A 22,442-nucleotide genomic window follows, 5' to 3' on the forward strand; every position below is an offset into this window, starting at 1 on the left:
AGAACATAAGTGTAAACATACTGTTAAAGCATTAAGTTGGCAGCAGAGAGAACACCAAAGCAAGGCATACAGAATAGTAGACAAAAATTGAAAAAAAAAAAAAAAAAGTCTCTTTTTTTATTCATTTTTTTAAGACCCTCCTAACCATAGGTGTCTATTTAGGCTCATTAAGTATATAGCTTTGAAAAGCATCATGTGTTTAATTATTACATTTTCACTGTTTCCTAATATCAGTTTCTGTTCTTAATTTTATTGTTTTACTAAGTAGATATACAAATCATTATTTTTAAACTGTAGATTAAAAGCACAATGTTACCCCTTCACTGACTGCTATTAAACAGTTCTCGGATCCATGTCCGTAAGACGAGTGCTTTAATATTTCCATGTGTTGTTTCTTCATGTGAAAATTTTAGATCACAGCAATTAATGTGCAAAAGCATAATTGTTCATAATCCCCAAATTAATTTTCAAAATGAAAAAAGAACAATGCCAAGATATGATCCTTTGCTGTCTGACTCTGCTGTAAGGGCAGAGCTGGCTGTCCTGGTCCTCTGCTTCTTGGCTTTGTTGGAACATGCATCCCAGGGGTGAGAGCACGTAGGCTCAGTTAAACCTTGCAGACTTGGACTGATGTGCGCAAAGGGCAAGGGAGTTAATGACTGTCGGGATAACCGAGGAGTTCCCAGCAGAGTGGTCATTTTCCAGACTTGAAGTCCTAGCAGAAGTGCACAACTGACGTTGGCCTTTCTTTTACTGTCTATACCTACGTGGGTATATATAACCTGCTTTTATCCTACTGTACAAGGGAAGAGTGGCTGTGGTGGGTTGCTAGGACTGCAGAATGGCGATGTGCATCGAAGACCTCATTTTTCAGCCTAGCTGTAAATGGTGCCTTGCTGCTTGTGTTGGAAAGTTAAAAGTGGGATGGGTGTGAAGATAGTGCCATTGCTTGGGCGGGGAGGGGAAGGGGGAGTGTGGCTCACGTGAACCTTAGTTTGTTGTTTTTTGCTTTCATGATACTTTCTGAATGTTCTGTTTTTCAACAAGAATATAACAAGAAAAGACTGCAGAGTTTGCTTAATAAATGTAAAGATATTTTATGCCTTTTAAGATTCCTTTCTGATTCTAGTATAGCCCTAATCTGCATAGTTTGTCTCTTAATTGAATTTTAAAATCCTACTAAGAAGCAGCTGACATCAATTCGGTGAGGCAGCTTGGCCTTTGAGAGAAGGAGTGGCTTTCTCTTCTGCAGCAGCTGCCTAAACATTTGTTAAGTGCATGATTTTTAATGGGGGGAGAAAAGGATCCTAATATGTACTGGTGGAGAAAACCATTAAATAATAAAACCTAGCAGCACTTTCTCCCAGAAGACCTCACTTCATCAAAGAGAGTAGTAATGCTATTTTCCACTGAGCCATGGAGGGAGGAAAGCGATTTAGATCAGCAGTTAAGGCAGTTGGACTAGATGATCATTGTAGGTCCCTTCCAACTGAAATATTCTATTCTGTCACCTTGCATGCTGGTGGTGAGGTTGAGAATAGGATCCAGGAGCTGAGTGCCTAGTCCAGGGCTTTCATGTGCTTGTCACTGTCAGAGTTGAGTTTTGATCATTTCTTGTTTCTTGGGGATTACTTGGGGTACTGAGCTTTAACATTAGACTGTTTACAGAAATTAATACAGTTCACAATCTCCAGTATAACAATTTAAATTAGTAAGAGTTGCCTTGCATTTACTCAGATTTAAATGTGCATTAGAATGTCTCCGGGTTGGTGTGTGTTTCTGCAGTGATGGAGAAGGCTTACCCCACCACCAGCCCTCGGTCCTGAGCTGGCAGCTGGCTCCCCGGGCACTGACTGCTTCGGGTGCGTTTTGCCCTAACTGCTCAGTCCTCTATTTTCTTGTATCATACCGAAGGCAACAAAGACCTGAATAACACTTGGGCCAAAAAGACCATAGCCATGAATGCATTCCAGCATTTCAGTTAATTCAGAGCTTCCCCCTTTTTAGGATTTATTCTACATTCCCCATCCAAACCCCAACAGAAGCTCAGTGGCTGAAAGTTTGAAAAATGAAGCAGGATGAGTATTTTAACACTTTTTAGCACTGGAATCAGTACTAAGGTGATTATAAGACTTTTCAGAAGGCAAAACATTTAACTACATGAAGTAGTTAGTCAGGTGCTGTAGTGGAAGAGTCGTGGGAGTTAATACACTGCACGCAGCAATTCTCTGACACGCAGGTTATCCCTTACGGTATTGTCTATGGCTGGACTGAGAAAAGCAGCCAAGGGGAGTGAGGGAGAACTGGAGGGCACTGGGGGATTTGGCAGAAGAGTCTTGTGGTGCTGGGGGAGCAGGAAGGCTTGAGTGGGAGAGGAGATCCTGAGTGGGAGGGAGTGGCGAAGGCTGGGGGGCAGGATTTGAGCTGTGCAGTGGGAAGCAAATCCCAAAGGTGGCATGGAGGGGGCGGCTGGAGGAGTGGATAAAATGTCCTGTAGATGCCTGTGAGACCAGAGTGAGAATGACTCAGCTTGGCTGGGAGAGCTGTCGGCCTGGGTGATTAGCTCACTACGGCACAGACTCGGAGCACGGATTGTGTACCAAGTACAGCCAGCCCCTATGCTGGAAGGACTGCAGTGGCACAGCAAAGCCTAGATTAAAGATGTGGTTGAAAAGAAGGAGGTGACCTCTGCGAACTGAGAGATCATTCCTGAATACAGTGAAGGGCTAAGAGTGATTTATGGAGACTTCTGCTCAGGGTCAGGAGCCCTTGTTACCAATGTATTGGTCTGAACTTGACCCAAAAACATGTCACAAAAAAAGTTACTTCCTAGTATAAGCAGATCTGCCAACTACAGAAGTTAAATGGAGGAACTGGGAATGATGGCATTTATATGTACTATCTGACTTTATAAATACCCAGGAATTCCTTTGTTTTTCAATTATAAGCTGTGTTGTAGTAGCCTTTCATAGGAAACTTTGTTAAAGCTTTCCAACTAAACTTGAATTAATGTTTTTTCCTGTTCTTGTGAAACAAAACTGAGTGCCTTGGAGCTCACATGTATGAATGTCCAGACTAAGGCTCAGAAAGAGCATGAATTGCACTGCAGGGCAGCTTCAGAGCAGATCTACTTGTATGTAGGCAGAGAAAACCAGAATGACTGACGTAGCCTGGAAAGTGGTTAAGGGGAGTATAGGAGAACAAATCAAAGGTACTAAGTCATAAACAACACACAGCCTAGCTTGCAAGGGGATGGGGAGAGTGTTGATGGTGATGTGTAAAAGCATACAGGGGAGCAGCATGGGACCACTGAAGAAAAGGACTGGAGTGACAGGAGGAATTTGGCTGCTGTGAAGGGGAAGAATGGGTGGGTGCTGAGGCAGCCTGGGGCTGCTCACTCCTGAGGTGTTCTCCCCAGGATGGGACAGCGTGCAGGGGAGTGAAATTATGGCATTGCAGTGCTCCTACCATGATAAAATCACTGTGGAGATTAAAAGAAAGACCTGAAAAAAAACCAATTGCAGTTACAATATCCTAGAAGTCTTGCTGTTACTTGAAAGATAGTGAAAGGGAAGCAAAATAACTTCACTTAAAGTTCTGTTTCCTCTCAGAAGTTTGTACTTCTCAGTCATCATAACACAGTTCCTTTGCATCTCCTTACTGCACTACATGGACTGTTAGAGTGTAAAAGCACTTAAGGGTCTTTGAGGTCTAAGCGTATCACAGTGCACAAGGCATAGCCAGAAAGAAAAAGACTTGCTGGATGCTTTGACTTATATTTTTAGGTTATTTGCTATTCTTATTTTTGAAGGACCTCTCTCTGTTCTGTTGTTTTCCTCATTTTGGCAGTGGTGTGGGCTGCAACCCTGAAAATAATTTATAAGTAGCCAGCCTAGCTCTTAGCTTTCAGGATTTACTAAAAGTTAAAAAGAGGGAATTCATGAAGACCTGTAATGAGCTTTAAAATATCACAAAAGCTGTTGAGCTGCTTTTTTAGTTTCAGAGGAGACGTTTCAAATGTTAATATATATATACACTTGTAAATGCTTACTGGCAACTTGTTAATTCAAAGAGTATTTACATTTGTGTATAATGGTATTTGTAGCCAACAGGTCTGTGGAGGAATCTTGATTTGAATAGATTAGAATATCACAGAATTCTAAGAATTTATGTTTTTATTAGGGGAATTGTCTGTTTAATATTTTAAGTTAATGGAAAAAATACAATTCAGCATATATTTTATTCAAAGCTGAAACCAGAAAATGTACTGCCCTGGAGAATTTATTAAAAATGTGTTGTTATAAAAGTGAATACTTTGGCTACACTATTGTATTTGAACACGCTAGTGCTAAACCATTGAGAGTATCTTGCCTGTTGGTTTGCTGCTGAAGGCAGTGCCACCTTGACCCCTGGCAGCCCCTTTCCTCCTCCCCACCTAGTTTCAGCTCTCATATCCCATGTGTGCCACCCTCTCTGTGGTCCAAAAGTACATGTTTATGTGGCTTCACAATGAACTGAATCAAACAACGGTCTTTTTTTTTACTTCCCTGTGGGGCTATTTTTTGGCTGGACCAGTTCGCCCCTGTGCTTCCCTCTCTGGCTCTGTGTCAGGTCTCCTGCTAGCACAATAGAAAAGGGTGTTGGGGGGTGTTGGGGGTGGGGGGGAAGGGTGGGGGAAATGAGTTGCTGCGAGGGGGCTTGTTTGCTTAAACGAGGTGTGCCAGAACTCAAAGCGCATCTGGAGCTTAACCCTGTTTCTGTCTCTCCCAACCATCCTCATGGAAGCTGAACTCTGACGTTCATCTATCCCCTGATAAGGAAAAAAAAGACAGCCCAGCCTCTTATATACAAATGAGACACATCTAGGCTATCTATCTGCCCTCTTTATGAGAACTGGAAACCTTCCTGCATTCAGCTCACCCTCTGATACGCTCTGGAGCTTTCTTAGGCTGTGTAGTGCACGGCACCACTGGGTTCCTGTGGTTGGCCTGGCCCAAGGCCAGGAACGAGCTGGGCCCCTTGTCTGGCCAAGCACCAGGAATGGCTCCCACCATCCCCTGGTCTTCGAGCCTTCCAGCTGTGCACCCAGATGCAGCTGTGCTGCCCACACACTCGACAGCTGGGCCCCTGCTCTCCTGCCCTGTGTCCCTCACCGCTCACAACGTGGGCTTTTCTGAGTGTCACACTAAGAGGAGACGGCCATCTCATTTTTGGTCTAATATTGAAAGCTTGGGATAATTCCTCATGTAAGTTAAGGACATGCTAGCAGTATCTGTTACTATCCCTGTGTACCTGCTTCTGACATTTAAGTGCTTCCTAATCTGAAAGGGTTAAAATTCAAATATTCCAGCTTCCCTAATTCTCACTTTGATGCTTGTCACAGACTTAAAGACCTACAAGATGAAGCATGACTAATTTGACTTTATAAAGTCTGTTGAAGGATAAAAATTAGGAACGTATTTTTAAAAGCTGATGTTTCTGTAGTTCTCGGCTATAAACCAGTTTTCTGTGTTTTCTCCCCAAAAAATTTCTAAAATATTGCTGTGCAGTGTATTCTTGAGACATGTTAGTAGGCTGAAATTTTGAAGTGGGAAGATGCCAAAAAACAGGACACATTTTATAAATTAAGTGTCTTTGCCAGTTTTACAGTCCCTTCTAAAATTCTGGAGTTCATTGTGATTTTAATTTTTCATGCAGAAACGCAAACCTTAATTTGTTACAGGGCAACAGAGCTCATGACTAGGGAGTCAGTTCATCGTGACTATAAATATTCAGCCCTGAAGCAAACAGCCCATGTTCCTTTTCATGTATTTGAATGACCAGTGCCAACTTTACAAGAGAAGTGCTATTGGATCTTTCTTTGGGTCATTTTTGCCCTCATATGTCTTGTAGGGTTTGGTTTTTTTATTTAAGTCATAGGAAAACAATATCGTGCATCATGCTTTTAGAGCAACTGGTTTTGTAATTTGTGCACAATTCCCTATACAAAAGTAGTTGAAAATGTTTTGAAAGTTTCATATTAATGTATTCAAGGTAACAAAATTATGAGATTGGGAAATCAGCACAGTCCAAGGCCAGATTTTGACTGTTTGTTCTGTGTAGCTAGCGTGGCACACCTCACCCCAAGAACTCAGAATTTCAGAAGTGGTCAGTATCTTTGATTCTCTTATAAGAAAATAAAAAAGGTTTAATCCTTTCCTGTGCCTTCTGGCGTACTAAAACTATAATAAATCTTCCTGCAGCTACAACCACAAAACTAATGCTGCATCTAGCATTTCCTATGGGAGAAAAAAAAAATTATCCGTTTCAGAGCTGTTGAAGAACTTCCCTCTCTGATGAAGTCCTGATGCTACTATTGTTCTTACTCAAAGTGAGCTGTGATTTGCATCAGTGAGATTTTGGGGTGTATTTTTTTTGGTTGCAAATAAGAAATGATCTCAGATAAGCATGTCTTGTGGTTCTGTAGACATCCCAAGACTCCTGACAGGAATGAGAAGAGAGCATTCCTTAAAGGCCTCCAAATCCTGGAAGTTGGTGTGGATTGTGGGAAATCCACTGGAAATCAGGACTGTCTGCAAATTCTTGGTTTGTCAACCTGTCTGTCAGGCAAAGTGCCACCTGTGTCAGCAATTGCCAAGGTCTCTGCACCAGCAGTGTTGCCAACATGAAAGATGCAAAAATCACTCTTTCCTCATCTCTTCTCCTCCATTTCCTCTGATGACAAGGTTGCTATTTTAACAATTCATCCTTTTGGCTCTTCTGTTTGCCTTCTGTTTTCTGAAATGGGAAGATGTGCTTTCTTTCTGTTTTAAAGCAATGACTAGGGCTAAGAACTTGCCCTTTTTAATAGTTCTCACATGTTCCGTTGAACCTACACAAATCAGTAATACCTATTCTCTCCTTTTTTAGGTAACCATCCCACTACATTGGGGATGGTCACCAGAGGGACTTCTGCTTCTGACTCCCCAGAAAATGAATGGGAGAAATAATATAATGTCCTTCTCTCCATGGCAAAAGCCCCAAGACCATGAAAGTTTGTGGAAATGCAGATATGCTGCCTAAAAATAGACTTTGCTGAATACCATAGATTACTTTTGGTTTTGGCAATACATACACCAGACTTCTGGTATCGGTTATGCTCCTTCCTTTTACATAAGTCATCATTAGAGGATTTAGTCAGGATGCTAAAGATGGTGCCTCTGTTTCTTCCCTGCCTGTAGGGTTAGTACTGGTGCCTACTGGTAAAAGAGTCCAGACTACCAAACTACTGAGGTTCTGGTTTCTAGCTGTTGGTTATTTAATTATTTATACAGAATGGAAACATTTTAAGAGATGAAATCTAGAATAATCCTTCAGGAAAAGGATAGATACAGTAGTATTGTAGAAGGAGGAAATACAGGGTAGGATCCCTTGGAACTGACAAAGAAATTGTCTCAGTATGTCCCACAGCCCAGGAGAGAGCTTGGATCTCTGAGCTGTGCTGCTGTCAGGTAGATTAATTTGTGTACACTTAAATAGGCTGTAAAACATGACACTGGCACTGTCTGCATCCGTGGAAGTATGAGGATTAGCCCCACCTAGTCAGCTTTCAGACAGGGTTGTGTTTCACTTAGATTTTACTGGCTGATCCTAACATGGACAGTTCTGCCAGAAAAGACAGAGGTCCCAAGGAAGAGTAATTTAAAACCTGAGAAATAAGTCAATTAAGACACAAGAACTCTTGCAGTAATTGTTACAGTTTTACAAGCTTTAGCTTGCTGTGCAAATAGTTAAATAGTTCAAAGGCAGTTTCCTTTGGAGAATGTTTATTTGATCGAGTTCAGTGTGGCTTAGACCCCAAATAAAAATACTAGCTTCAAACAGAGCACTACTATGAACATAGGAATAGTCTGTGGCCTTCCAGACCTCACAAGCTATGTTGGTTTGTTACACAGAGTCAGAACAAAGATGTCTCTTAAAACAAATATACATTAACTCAGTGTATTTCACACACCACAATCTTTTATCTCAGATCTGCTTTTCACCCCAGTCACTGGGGCTGTGCCAAGGTCCCTGTAATCCTGGATGGTCTATAGACGTCTCAGTAAAAAGTATGGTATGATTGGACCATCCAAGCTACTTGGATCATTAGAGAAGATTTGAGTGCTACTGCTCCCGTTTACTAAGCTTGGAGTACTACATCCTTCAGATTTTGGAACGGTGCTTGATTCCGTTTCCACTGCAGGCGGGTGCTTCTTTTTTAAGGGGAGCCTGAAGATGTGGTTAGCTGGGGGGTGCTAGTTTTCTGTTGTGTCAGGTCCTTAGCTGGCTGAATCTTCAGACTTCTCATAAATGCGCTAAGCATTATTAAAGCTTTATTAATCCATGATAAGGTACACCAAGTTGAACCACTTCATGTTAACAGTCAAGCCCATGCAGATGCTATTAGTAGAGGAACCCGCTATCATGCCAGATCTGGAGAGTTATCTTTGATCTATCTCCAGATCCTCCTTTTATTTGTAAACATCCAGCTAATCACAGACTTCCTCTGACTTTTATGAAGTGGAAGAAACTGCATCCTTTGTCCCATCTCTGAAGTGCTTTAAGTTTGCAGATGTTCCCGGGTTGGTGTGATGGGGGGTATGAGCTCCATCTGGTGGCTAACTGGAAATACGCGCATTTCTATTTTAAAAGCTCAAAGGTTTCTACAGTTGAGCAGAGTTTACAGTGAGAAGAGGGAAGCAGATCCTCTTGCAGCTGTGCATTCCTCAAACAACTTCTGTGTTTTTAGAGTAGCTAGAGGATTTTAGAGCCTGGGAGGAGGGCACAACATTTTACCTCTAACCTCGCATACTGTGGGCTAAAAGCTATTACTAATGCCAGCAGTTCTGTGGTGTTCACAGTTCTGTACGTAGACCACACCACCGCAGTTGGCACTGATTAACAGTATTTTTGCAGCCTCATCGGAAAAATGTAATTTAATATTCACAGACAACCCACCTTCCCCCACTCAGAGGTGGTCCCACACAGCATAGTTGGTGTAGTTGAGGGTGGTGGTGTAAAGAAGCTCAGTCATGCCGCGTGAGCTGTGTAAGATCTGCAAATAACGGAGAACTCTGACAGTAAAATGCAGGCCAGCAATGTTAAATACTGACGTTGCCTGGGGAAAAATAACTGCACATCCTGTAGTTAGAATACCTTTTCTTCTCCTTTGTTCACTTGCAAACAAAAAAAGGTATTTCCTGACCTTTGAGCCGGTCAAATAAGAACTGCTTTGAGATACCAGCATCAGTCCAGTGAATTCCCTTCCCAGATCTGAAGCATGTAGTAGGTGGACACCTGGACTTGCTGCCAGAACCAGCAGTACTCTGAAGTTCGCAGTTTGCCCGAGACCTGCTTCCCCACGTTCACATCGCCATCCTGCCAGGAAGTAAAAGCCATTTGTCCCAGATTGCTTTTTTTTGCCCACCATCAAGTGTGGACATGGCACAGAGGGCAGATGCAATATGCAGACAATTCTGGGCCTGGCACTTGCTGCGAGGGCCTGGCCACACGGCACACGGGGCAGCCTGTAATGCGCCCTGAAGTGCGGAGCACCACTCTCAAGGCTTCCCTCTCAAAGGCGTGCCAGGAAATTCAGCCCTGAGCTGGCCTTGAGGATGCTCTGGCAGGTAAGGAATGCAGACAGCAGATAAACCGGGCCTCACCTGCAGCCCTGAAGCCTTTCCTGCTCTGCAGTGTAGACACAACCACTCCGTCCTGGGCTGCCATAGTGTGCGCAGAAACATCCAGTGTAAATTAGCCAGAAGCGGGACAATTGTCCACTTTGTACAATGTGATTTACATATCCAGAGGAAGATGTCAGTGTACTAAGGGAAAAAATCCCTGAGGATTGTCTTTAATGTTTCCAATTTCTTGACTGTTCACATCAGATACGAAGCTGCTCATATTTGTCATAGATTAGTTTGGTTGAAAGAGACTTAGAGGAACTGCAGATAGTGACATCATTTATCTGCATTTAAGCTAAAATAAGAATTTGGGGAAGGGGCTTAAGTAAATCTATAACAGTTACCTCTGAGTTAGGCAAGGGGAGGAAAAATCCCCACCCAAACAGAGGCAGATGTGAAGCAGTAAGAAGTGTTCCAGGGTGGGGGCGTTCCAAGCTATGAGAAACCCAGGCTGAGGGGAAATACTACTTGTGCAATTTTTTGAGCATCCACGAAGCCAAGCCATAAACCACTGCTGGAAAGTAACACATACAGTATCAAAAATAACTTCTGGGAGGCTTGGGAAGGGATGTCTTTCTTCAGCAAATCTTTAGCTGTTTTGAACATGGAAGGCAGAGGAGAATGAAGGAAACAGAAGTCTCTGAAACAAGACCAGAACATTGTTTAAGGTGGTGTTCTGGTGGGGTAGGGGTTAAAGGAAATAAACTGTATGGTTTTCAAACAGAGTTCCTGACTGTGGTGGGTGCTCTGAATATAACTGAAGGATGGGTTATTTAGAGCAAAACCACACCATCGTGAGGTGGGAGGGACCACATCATGCTAGCAAATACAGTACTGGAGTGTGGGCTTCTGACTTTTAATATTTTTCTTGCATTTCTTTTCTGCATGGCAGTAGTGAAATAGGGACTGCTAAGCTTCTGAACAACTGAGAGAACCAGGTTTGAAGAAGACATGAGGAAGAGCTGGTCGGCAAAAGATTTCATAAAATCTCAGAACTGCGTGTGCCAGATCTGAACTGGCACCACCTTTGCTTTTTTGACATACTGCAGCAGTCGCAAAAGACACCAAAGCACTCACATTAGAACATGCAGTGAAAGTTGTTTTGGACTCCTCTCTGTATTATAAAACTCACGTGTGACTGCTATTTACACCTGTCAAAACCAAATTTGGTCTCCTTTCATGGAGCAGAGAGCCAAAAGAGGCAGATGCCGGGTGTTAAGGGCTGCACTGAAATGAGTTTGCAGAACTTGCTATTCACGTGCTGGAGTGCTCCTTTTCCGAAATGAGGCATCCTAGAGATTCTGTGAAAAACTGTTTAGATTTTTTAATTCAAAATTAGAAGTGTATACTTGTGAACTGATACTTAACGTGTTTTCAGACAGTTACAATGCTAAGCTATCAAGTTATGCTAAAAAAGAGAAAACAAAATGAATCTGGAGTACAAAGTGAAAAAAAATCTTAAAAACTGAGGACAGAGGGTCCCTGAGGAAGGACAGGACGATGAGAAAGATCCATCTGACCCGATTCCCCCTGCTGCCGTGATCATCATTTGCAAGCCGAAGAGGACCTTCCATGGAACACAGTGCTTGTATGTGGAGAGTAAAGAAATGGTGCTCTGGGCTCATTACAGGAATGGTGAAAAATTTTTACCAACAAGGAGATGAGTAAATATGAAATAATCTTCATGGGCCACAGGGTGCACCGTGCACAAGGATCTAAGCCTTGCGGAAGCTCACCTGAAGAGCAGCAACAGGCATTCGTATTCAGATTTGAGCATTTTAGGAATCCTAATGTTTCCAGCTGAATTAACCAGGAAAAAAAAACCCTAACCAAATCAAAGCAACAAGGCAGTAGACCCTTCAAATTAGGGCCAGCATGGCTTAAAAAAATACTCATTTCTTTTACTTCCCCCAGACAACAGCGAACCAGATTGAGATGTAAGCAGACTAAACACGCTGATCTGTATTCTGCTGCAGTTACGCATCTTACTAATTCTACTCATGACTATAAAAAGGTGTTTCACTGTTCAGTATAACTGTTACCTCAAGAAGAGTCTGTCTATAATTTTATTTATAACTGGCATAATATTCATTACTGTTGTTATGAAGTGTGTAAAATATTGTCTGTATTGCAGCTTGTATAGGGCATGTGTCTGTGCTTGCTTTACTCTCTCTGAGTTTATAAAGTTGCTATACAAATGCAAGAAAAGATGGTCAGGTATCTTTGAATGTGGCTGACTCCCCTAATTGCATAGCCCCAAACATTTCAGCCTGTAGCTGTTGAAGGTACTGGCTCTATTAACACCTAACACCTCAGACATTAATATGGGCATTTCAAGGGCCTTCGGTGCACTACTGGAATGCCGACACTTCTGTCCCAGCGGCTGTGCTGGAGCAAAGGGGAAGACAGTGAATATCTGGGAAAAACCAGGAACCAACGGGGACTCTGCAGGGAGAAGGCACAACACAGCTGGGAAATGTACTAGCAAAGGGGGTGGCCTTTCCGTAGAGAACAGGCAGGACCGTCACGGTAGGAGCACCACGAAGCAGAGGGGAGAGGTAAAGATGTTTACAGCATCACCTAAGGAGAGGCCTTCAACAGCATCCTGAGTGTAGGACATCTAGAACAGGCCGTGACTGTTCGGTAACTTTGCAATTATTTGCAGTCTACGTAGAGTATCAATGGAGACATTCCAGGTTAGTTTTCATCATCTTTAAAGCTTATTCTGTGCTTTGATACCGTACCTTTAATAAAATATTCTTACAAATCTGCTTATTACTCTCATTTAATTCCATGTCCTATGTCAGTTAATAACAGTCCTGGCAACAGGGTGAAGTTCCCGGTATCACCTGCTTCATCTGCTCCCATGTTTCTCCCATTCACCTGCTAAGAAGGTCAAGAGAGAAAACTGGGATAAGTAAAATCAAATAATCATAGGACTGAGAAAATCAGAGAAATTTACAGCACTGCTACAGTTCAATGATTATTAAAATGCTTCACACTAAGCATTTAAGTGCATCTGAGAGATTAATCAAATTATACTGATCTCTGAGTATGAAGTATTGGTCTTTGCCTGTGGTTACAGTACACCATTTCCCTTAAGACTCATCATCATTTTCCAGTTTCACAGTTACTGCCAATAATTACAGTATGTTGTTTAACCCCATTCACAGCAGTTCTAGACAAAATTCTCTGTTTTCATTTATTCACCCTCCGGACCATGTAGAGTATCCTTCTGATATCTTCAAACAAGATCAAGCAGAGTCTGACTTCAAGTATCCTAGAACAGAAGATTAGAATTCAAAATAGTCCTGGCAAGGTGCAAACATGATCTGAAAATGTGAGATGTTATTTAATAGGAACAAGTGTAAGCTGGACACATTAGCTGTGGAAGCAAAGGAACGGCTGCTTAATTGAAAGGATTCAAGCTGTTGCTCTGGATCAGCTTCTGAAAATGAGTCTGCAACATCATGCTGTTGCAAATAAAGGTAAAAACTGTAATGTCTAAACTGGAGTATAGCCTGCTCCTTCAGAACTGCTACGGTATGAGCTAGTAGTGTCTCCAGTTTTGATCATGGGCGTTGAAACCTAAGATAGAAGTTGCATGCAGAGAATCCAGGAGAGAGCAGTGAGAATGTCTCAAAACCGAGAAAACATCTGAGCACAGACTGAATGATTTTAGATCCTCTTACAGAAGAGATGGTAGAGGGGAAACATGATGACTTTCATGGATATAAAAGCCAGTCACAAAAAAAAAATGGAATAACTTTTTTTCATCGCCACAATCGATAGGAATAGAAATAATTGCCTTAGGTTGTAAGAAAGGAGATTCTGGTTCGACACAAATGGCCTATTGAGGCCCTTGAGCTCTGAATCTGTGATTCCTTGCAAACTGTCTGCTTTAAAGTCCCTTATTTATTACTGCCAGGAGAGCTGGCACTGCCTGCGAGGAAAGGAGGCTGCAGTTACAGGAAAGTAAAGAACTGACCGCCTAAAATGCACAGCGCACCAGTTTATCTAGCTAGCACTAGTGACACTAACCTCAGCTTCTAATCACCCCTCAGCAAACTGTCAGAAGTCTATGTAAATAAATGTGCTTTAAAACCACTTAATTATAAAATAATTATTCCTTGAAAAATCAAGCGTTAGTTTAATCGGTGTTGACAACTTCCATAATTTTATTGACTCTAATCAGTCTGAGGCAGCCTGGTTTTGGTTGTGAGACGGTGTAATCAGCTAGTTTATTTATTTAAAAAAATGAGCTCTGCTAATTAGATGGAAAATCCTAGAAGTGTCATCTGAATTTATGCTAAAGATTAAAAAGCCAGAAGGTGAATAAAGCCACATGTTTTTTAAGCTCATATTTTTAAACTAAATTGAAAATTTTAGGAGATCTGTCTCATGATTTTGAAGTTCTGGTTTGGCAGTACCAAATTACTGGGCCCTGTATTCTGCTGTTCTGAGTATTTCCATATTACTGACCATGCATTTGCGTAATTTGCCAAAAACATCTTCTACTGATTTGCAGAACTTCAGTTTGTTATTCACAAAAACAAAGGAACACTTATTTAAGAAGCATCATGTATTGTGGCTGCCTTGCAAATTAACAAGGAGCATCTGTGTGCAAAAAGTAGAGTTCTACGAAGACAAAGTAACACAGACCAGTTCTAGTTCCCCCCACATACAATACGATTTTTAACACAACAGCACCTTGTCAGAAGAATCTGTTCTCATTCTAGACATACAGTCACAAATAGAGATGAGATGAAGAATTTCAGTGATGAAAATGTATTATGACAAAGTATTATTTGTTCTTAGAACAGCTGTTGCTTAGACTTTTCCAAAGTGATTGCTGTAGCATAAAATAATTCATTTCTCCTCACCAATACAATCTGGCTGATGCAGTTTTCTGGATAGTCGTACTAGGGAAATGGATATTGTCCAGATCCAATATCGGGGAGGGTTCTTAAATGATCCCAAGAGCGAGATTAAGATGCAAACGAGGTCAGATGCCGTGCAAACCTTTGAAGCTTTATTCTACAAAATAAAGATAATAGCGATAGGACATGAAGAAGGAAAAAGCAAAAGTCAGAATACCTAAGCAAGCCAACAAAAGAGATGCAGCAATACTTGTTACCACCACCTCTAACCTGGTGGTGTTCCGCTGGTTCGCTCTCGGTGCGGGTGATGGGAGGAATCCCAGAGGCAATGGAGAATCTCCTGTAGGCGACGGAGAGAAAGCAAGCGAGGAGCTCCGGCCAGCGAAAGGCTGCGGCAGACGAGAGGCTTCGGCAAGCGAGAGCTCCGGAGAGCGATACAGCAAAGGCAAGCGAAAAGTGCCGCAAGCAAGAAGCTTACCCAAAGCGGCGCACGCAGCCCCTTTCACACAGCCCCCACCACTAGTTCGCTCGTTGCCACAGAGCTCAGTCGCACATTCGCCACCCTGTGTTCCCCACGTGCCCGTACCCCTGTGTCCACAGTGCTCGTACCGAGGCGAGGGTCGGCCTTGGCTTCCGCACGTCGCCCTCGTGCCCCGTCCCTGCGCGCACCCGCAGCTTTTCCAGCTCTGGGTGGATTTTGTCCTCCTGGCAACGGGACATCGAGGCCCGGCCTATGAAACGGCGTGGGGCTGAAACAGATTGCTGCCATCTTACACCACCCTGCGGCTCAGAGGGAGTAATGGTGTCACAGCAATGCAGAGACAAAATGGCTGACAGAGGCCCTTAGAGATATGAGGGAAATGGGTACGAGAACTTAAGGTCCAGGATCTTCTGACTGCCCAACCTGAAAAGACCACTGCATTTCAACTTGACAGCTTTAATGGTCCAAGTGGCTGATCTCTGATCAAACTGTAGCTTGTTTCATATGTATATTGCATGTATAAAACCAGTTCACTCCTGCTTTTATACTGCAATGCATTATGAAATATGTGGGCAAAAATCTTGCTTTTTTCAAGATAAAGAGCTGAATGCTCAGTTCTGCTCTAGATACTGAGCCCTTGCTTCACTGCAGAAAAACATCTAAATATCATCTTCATTTCTGGCTGGGTGGTGTAATGGAGAATAGCCTAGAGCACATTACATAACGCTGCCAAACAGGAGACATGGTGCATTATTGATCCTAAACACAAAATAAATGATCAGAAAGAGGCCTGCTACTTCCAGAGGCACCGACTGGCTGTTCTGGAAGTGACTATGAAAATACGGCTTACAGATTCAGGATGGGGAATACCAGCAAACATTTTGTTAAAGGGAAAATCAAACTTGTGCTGAAGTCCTCCCCATAAAGCTCACTCTTTAATTTCAGAACCAGTCTGTTTGGCTCACCTATAATATGACTGCATATGAAGCAACATAAAAGAAAATCATGTGGCTCTTCCCATATGAGAGGATGACTGCGTAGATGCGTTGGTTCACAAACTGTGCTGCAACTCTTGGAGAACTGCTGACAAAAAGCCGGCCTGTAATAGCTCTGCTGAGAAGAGAGTAAGTCTAATGAGGTTTTAGAGGCTGCTCCCTCTAGTTTGACTGGACCTTCTCTAAGGACCTTGATAAGAGATGAGAGACGATGGCAAGAACCTCACGTGAACTTCTGATGAGGAGCAAAAGCTTAAAAAGCAGCTCAGGCCTATACATATCGTTGTACAAGAAGAAAACAGCACCTGCTTGCTCAACTGGAAAAGAAATACTTCTGCAACAGGCTAAACGAACTATTTGGTAGCCTGAGTCTACAGAGCTTTTGATTTGTCCTGAGAATGGCCATGAGGGTGTCATTTACACCATTAGCATCAAAATGATATGCCCATACATTCCTCCAAGATCTTTTCCCAAATTTACTCCAGCAAAACAACAATTCAAATGATGAAATAAATAGGACTGAGGGAGTGTTATCAGGGTAAGCAATAATCCAGTCAATGCAAACACCTCTTTAGCAGGTTATCAGACATCTGGCTATCAGCACAACCATATTGAGGCCACACGAGTTATTGGGTCAAGGAAACCCCAAACAAGTTTTATCGGGAGCTGTTGAACTTATTTTGTGCCTGGGCTGATAAAACACGCAGCTAAATCTTTGGGCCAAATTAGTGAAATGTCTCTTCTAAATCTGATAAAACCTGTTTGCTCACAGCTACACTTAAATGAGGTATCAAATTCATTTTGCTGCAGAGACTGGTTACTGTGTTCATCAATGCCGTGTTATTTCTTAGTCCATTCGTGCTCTCCATCTCTTGTATCTGTACACACATTTTTGAGGTAGTAATCTTCTCTTGACTCTGAAATAACAGGGTTTGTACTGCTGCTATCCAAACAGGGTTCTTGTGCTTTACTAGTGCTCCTAAGGGACAGCCCTCACGAGGATACAAATAAATAACAACTTTTCAGCTGAAACGGAGTTTTTCAGCCAACTCTCTTTGTACGGCTCTGGCATTTCTCCTTGCTCCATATTATACAATCAACCAAATGAAGTAGCAGTGAATTGCAGGAAGAGATAGTTCCGTGATGAATCAGTCCCTGCTCTAACTAACTACAGGAGAAACCGACAGCCTTCCCATCACAGAAATATGCATACAGTATATACAGAGCAGCTCCTGTTGGAGCCAGAGCGAGCTGAGGGTTTCCATTTTCCATTGACTCCTTTTGGATTCTATTGACTTCTTTTGGATTTCTCCAAGGTCAGAACCCACGCGAGAAAAGACCGGGATATGCAGAAGAATAATAATTATTTAAGCATGTACGGTATTTGCCATCAGACACTGAACATCTTCAATCTCAAAACTACATACAGACACACTACCCAAAAGAGATGGAATCCTCATGTCTTGTAAAAAGCCTCTGAAAACTACACTAGCTGAAACAAGGAGGTTTTTGAACGGGATTCCAGTATCTTTACTAACTGCATGAACACAAACCATCCTGGGAAAAGCCGTAACGTTTTCTGTGAGGGCTGCTGTAGCCTAATGCTGAAGGCTGGGGACAAAATGAATGAAAGATGATTTCAGCATACAGCGTATTTAATCCTTAATCCACGTAAGGTCTCTGGGTAGCAGACTTTCAGCTGCACTTTTAGAGGAGGTGTCCAAGAGGAGTTACTCACTAAGCCTTCCACGGAAAAAAGATCGCAGCATGCTATTTTGCTCTCCTTACTAGAACTGCAATATTTTGAAGTGTTTGTCTCCAAGTAAGGAGGAATAATTTGGAGGAACCACAGCAGATTTTCATGTTTAATGTATTTTCAAAGCACTCTCCTAGCCCCGAGTTAATAGCTTTGTAGCTTTTGCTAAATGTAGGCGTGACGACATTTTACATTAGCACAACAGAAGAAAATTTGGAGGCGTTTCAAGAATGGTCACCACGCAGAAAGACGCAGCAACAGGGCTGCCCATCCCCTCAACTATTTCTTTCGGAGGGGAAAGCTAGATGCCATAGCCAGCCTTCCGCTGCCGGGGCAGGCGCCCTACCTCCTCGGTACCAACAGCAGCGGCGACAGCAGCTCCGCCGCTTCAGGGCGGCCGGGCGAGGGGCGAGGCCGGGGGACGTGCGCCAAGGGCGACTGCCAGCCTGCCAAGTTCCGACAAAATAGGGCTGAAACCTGCCTCCGCCTTCGCTCGCCGCGGCACTTTGCCTCTGCCACGGCGGGAGGGCGCGAAGTCACTCAGGGCCGGGGGTGGCGGCGGCGGGAGGGGCGGCTCGGCGGCCGGTTCGCCCTGCCCTGCCCGGGGGAGGCTGGAAGGAGGGGAGCGCGTGTGTGGAGACGGGGGGTGGAATTTCTGCCGCCTCGCGACCAAATAAGGGTAAATTCGCCACCAGCGGGCGGCCGGCTGGGACGCGGCCCGCAGCGTTCCGCTGAACTTTCGGGAGTGACAAACGCTGGGAGGCGAGCTGCGAGCGCGGGGCGCGGCCCCTCCCGCCTCATCCCCCGCGCTCCTGAAGGCCGCCGCTCGCCGGCTCCGTGCGGCCGCGGAGCGGGGAGGGACGTGAGAGGAGGAGGAGGAGGAGGAGGAGGAGGGGGAGGAAGGGTGTCCGCAAGCCCATCCCTCTGCCCCTGCGTCTCGGGGGGGGTGGGGGGGGTTGAATGCCGTAACAGCAATGCCGAGACAAAATGGCTGACAGTGTCCCTGACAGCACCCCGTGTGGCACAAAAGACAGAGGTAGAAAGAGAGAGGGAAGAGCAGAAACACCTCGCAATACGGTAACAAAGAACTTTACTGGCAAATTTTCAGTCAATAAACACGTTGTTAACAATATCCTTAACAAATACGAGTATTTTCAGCTAACAAGCATACAGCTAACAACATCTCTAACAAATATGTCATGTTTAGCTAACTCCACAAAACTAAGACCTTCTACAAACTGATTTTAAGGCTGTGAGGAATCAGTAGAAGATGATGATGGCAGTTTATATGGTGGACATTTTGTGTATTGAAAGAACAATTAAGTCAATGGTCCACAAGGCCAAGGCTACAAGGTGAACTGAAATCAGTGCTAACATTCTGTTAAGATACCACAGAGGGGTTGTGGCCCTGGCAGCCCGCGGGGTCTGCTGCCCTGGTCTCCCAGAGCTGGGGTCAGCAGGCGCAGCGGGAAAATCGATTTTCGCGCCCCTTATCCTAAAGCATGTGCGTCATCTGGGCCTAGAAACTTCTATTCCAAATTTAGACAAAGGCAATTAAGGATAATTAAAACATACATATATATATATATATATATATATATATATATATATATATATATATAAGGTCTAAATAATTGACACGGCTGCAGGCTTTGATCACCTGCTTCCTCCTGAAAATGAAACGAGACAAATCCACTTCTCGGGTTAGAAAGAGGGAACAATCCATCTAGTGTGCATCTTAGGAGTTTTTTCCACAGGCATCTTTTGCCTTTCAGGTATATTTATTAAGGGGTGTGTCCAACACCAGTGGCACCGTGCCCACTGCGGGGGAGTTCGACCAAGACAGGTTATCCTGGAGAATGAGACAGATTACTGGGGTGGTCAGGGCCATGTGGCGCTGGCATGATTTTTGGAGTTTTTGGACAGAATGCTGTGATCTTTGGGCATCCACTTACCCCCCAGCGACTATTAACGCTGGTCACTACATCCCATAGTCGCTCGGCCCATCCTAATTTATGTGGCTTAAGGAAGTGCTTTAACAAGCCGTTTGTCCTTTCCATAATTCTGTTTGCCTGTGGATAATATGGAGTATGGAACACCCATGAAATCCTCTCTTAAGATGCCCACTCTTGGACTAATTTGGCAGTGAATTGGGAACCACTGTCTGACTGGATTGACTGCAGTTTGGGGAAGGTGCCAAACCACCCCTTCGGAGTTTTCATTGTGTTTCTCCCCGTTGCTCTAGTAAATGCCTGGGCTTGGATAGCCCAGACACTATCTCTACCCCAACCAGCCCTTAATGCTTCCCTTCTGATTTCCAGAAAGGGCCAATATAATCCACTTGCCAGGCCTCCCATAGCCCCTTCCCTTCCCTTAAGTGCAGGGGATCACCTTCCAGGGGGTGTCTTTCTAAGCAGGTACAACATTGTTCACAAGCAGACACACAAGTTTTACATTCTTCTCTGGTAACTGGCCAGCCTCGGGCTTGGGCCTCACAGTAGAGGTCCTTGGCCCCAGGGCATTTTCTTTTCACATGTAACCACTCTAGCAACTGTTCCCAATCCCCTGCTATTTGTGCATTCTGCAGGGGAGCCAGCCAGGCTAGGTTGTCAGCTTTGCCATTCCACTGGCTTGCAGGGGTATCATCCTGCTGGTGGGACACTACCCATGCTATCACAAAATCCCCACGTTTGACAATATCTAAGATTTCATGCCATTTCTCCTTTTGCCACACTGGCACCTGGTTTACCTTCCAGTTGTTCTGTTCCCAGAAGGGGAGCCATTCTGTGCACCTTTGAATACTGCAAATGAATCAGTGTAGATGTACACTGGAGTTCCTGTGCTTTCTTCACTATTGAACAGACTCCATACTGCTACCAACTCCCCCACTTGAGCACTACTCTCGCCCTCAGTAATTATTTCCTTTTTGGTATCCACATTAATAGCTACAGCCCGACGCTTCCACTGTTTGCCCTCTCACTTAGCAGAGGTGTCTGTGAACCACAAGTCATGTTCTGCAATTCTTCTGAAAAGGGCGGGGCAGTTCTGACAACTGAAGGAGGAGGAGTATCCCTCTCCAGAAGGTTTGCCACTTCTTCCTGTATGTTTAACACCTTAGGGGTACCTTCAGTGACTGTGAAAACATTACAATAATGTTTGGTTTTGAGCGTACCATCTCCTCATGGTATCCCTTTGGGCCACCCCATCAGAGAGAGGAGTTCCTGCCAACACAGGCTAAATTACCTTAAAGGGTCTCCTTAAGACTAGATGGTCTTGGCGTATGGTTCGCTCTGCTTCTCTAAGAGCCAAACTCACTACAAACAGACATTTTTCCCAACTGGAATACCATTTTTCAGCATCCTTAAAACTCCTATAGTAAAACCCAGTTGGGTGGGTAGGACCATCTGGTCCCTTTTGCCAGAAGTGAGCTGACAATCCTGAGCATGCAAACACCCATTCAATCTGAACAGGGTCAGTGGGGCGGATAGGGCCCAAAGCTTGATGGGTGCTAGCTTCAAACACCAAAAGTTGCAATGCCTCATCGTAGGCTAGAGTCCACAGCCAAGCCACCCCTTTCTGCAACAGATTATATAAGGGTCGTGCAATTATTGCAAGGTCCAGGATATGCTTTCTCCAAAAGACCAATAATCCTAAGGCATGTTGCACCTCTTTCTTATTTTCTGGGATCTTTACCTGATCTAATGCTGAGAGGGTGTCCCGAGGAATACAGACTGACCCTCTTTCCACCAGATACCTAGAAACTTAGCCTCACTGATGGGAGCTTGTATTTTCTCCTTGGGTATTTGAAGGCCTATTTCTTCCAGATGGTTGATAATTTTATTCTGCATAATCTGCACTGAGGCCATGACATGTCCTCCTATCAATGTGCCATTGATACACTGGTAGAACATGATCTTTCCTTCTGACAGAATTATTTCCAATTCCTGTGCTCGGGCATGGTGGGCCAGGGTAGGTCAGTGTTTATATCCCTGGGGCAAGCGGGTAAAGGTATACTGTTGTCCTTCCCAAGTGACAGCAAAACTGATTTTGATCACTCTCTTGGAGTGGAACCATAAAAACATGTTTTTCACATCAATAGTTGCTAAGATGGGGTGGCCTGTTCTTGAATGGTTGCAATTAATTCGGCTATGTTAGGTACAGCTGCAGTCAGGGGCCCAGTGTTTGCATTCAGACACCGATAGTCAACAGTTAATAGCCATTTTCCATTAGGTTTGTGTACCAGCCACACTGACGAATTATACAGGGAATGGGTAAACACTAGAATTCCCCATTGTTCAAGATCCTCAATCAGTGGGGCTATCCCTTCTCTGGCCGCTAATGGCAAAGGGTAGGGTTTCACATTGGTAATTTTGGAGGGGGGAAAGGTAGATGCCACTTGCAATAAGCACACCTCTGCCTGGGGCGTTTTGACCGTTTGCCTGATCTGGGGAATGCCAAAAGACTACGAGTTTCCCTGGGTGTCATGCCACTGCCTGCCTTTTAACACATCAATACCTAAAAGATTCATCTGAAAAGATCCTGCGGCCACCATGGTATTCATGGAGTTTTCCTCTCCTGGTAACCATAGTGTCACCAGAGTCATAGGTACTGACTGTGTTTTTC

The 22,442-nt window shown here is 43.9% G+C and overlaps 1 protein-coding gene across 1 annotated transcript in view; it reads left to right on the forward strand.

Annotated features, from left to right (window-relative positions):
• Window positions 1–22,442, forward strand: part of ZBTB1 (zinc finger and BTB domain containing 1) — a 77,024-nt gene that overhangs the window by 12,033 nt on the left and 42,549 nt on the right.

This window comes from Athene noctua, chromosome 6 (genome assembly GCF_965140245.1).
Source record: "Athene noctua chromosome 6, bAthNoc1.hap1.1, whole genome shotgun sequence".
Lineage (NCBI taxonomy): Eukaryota > Metazoa > Chordata > Aves > Strigiformes > Strigidae > Athene > Athene noctua.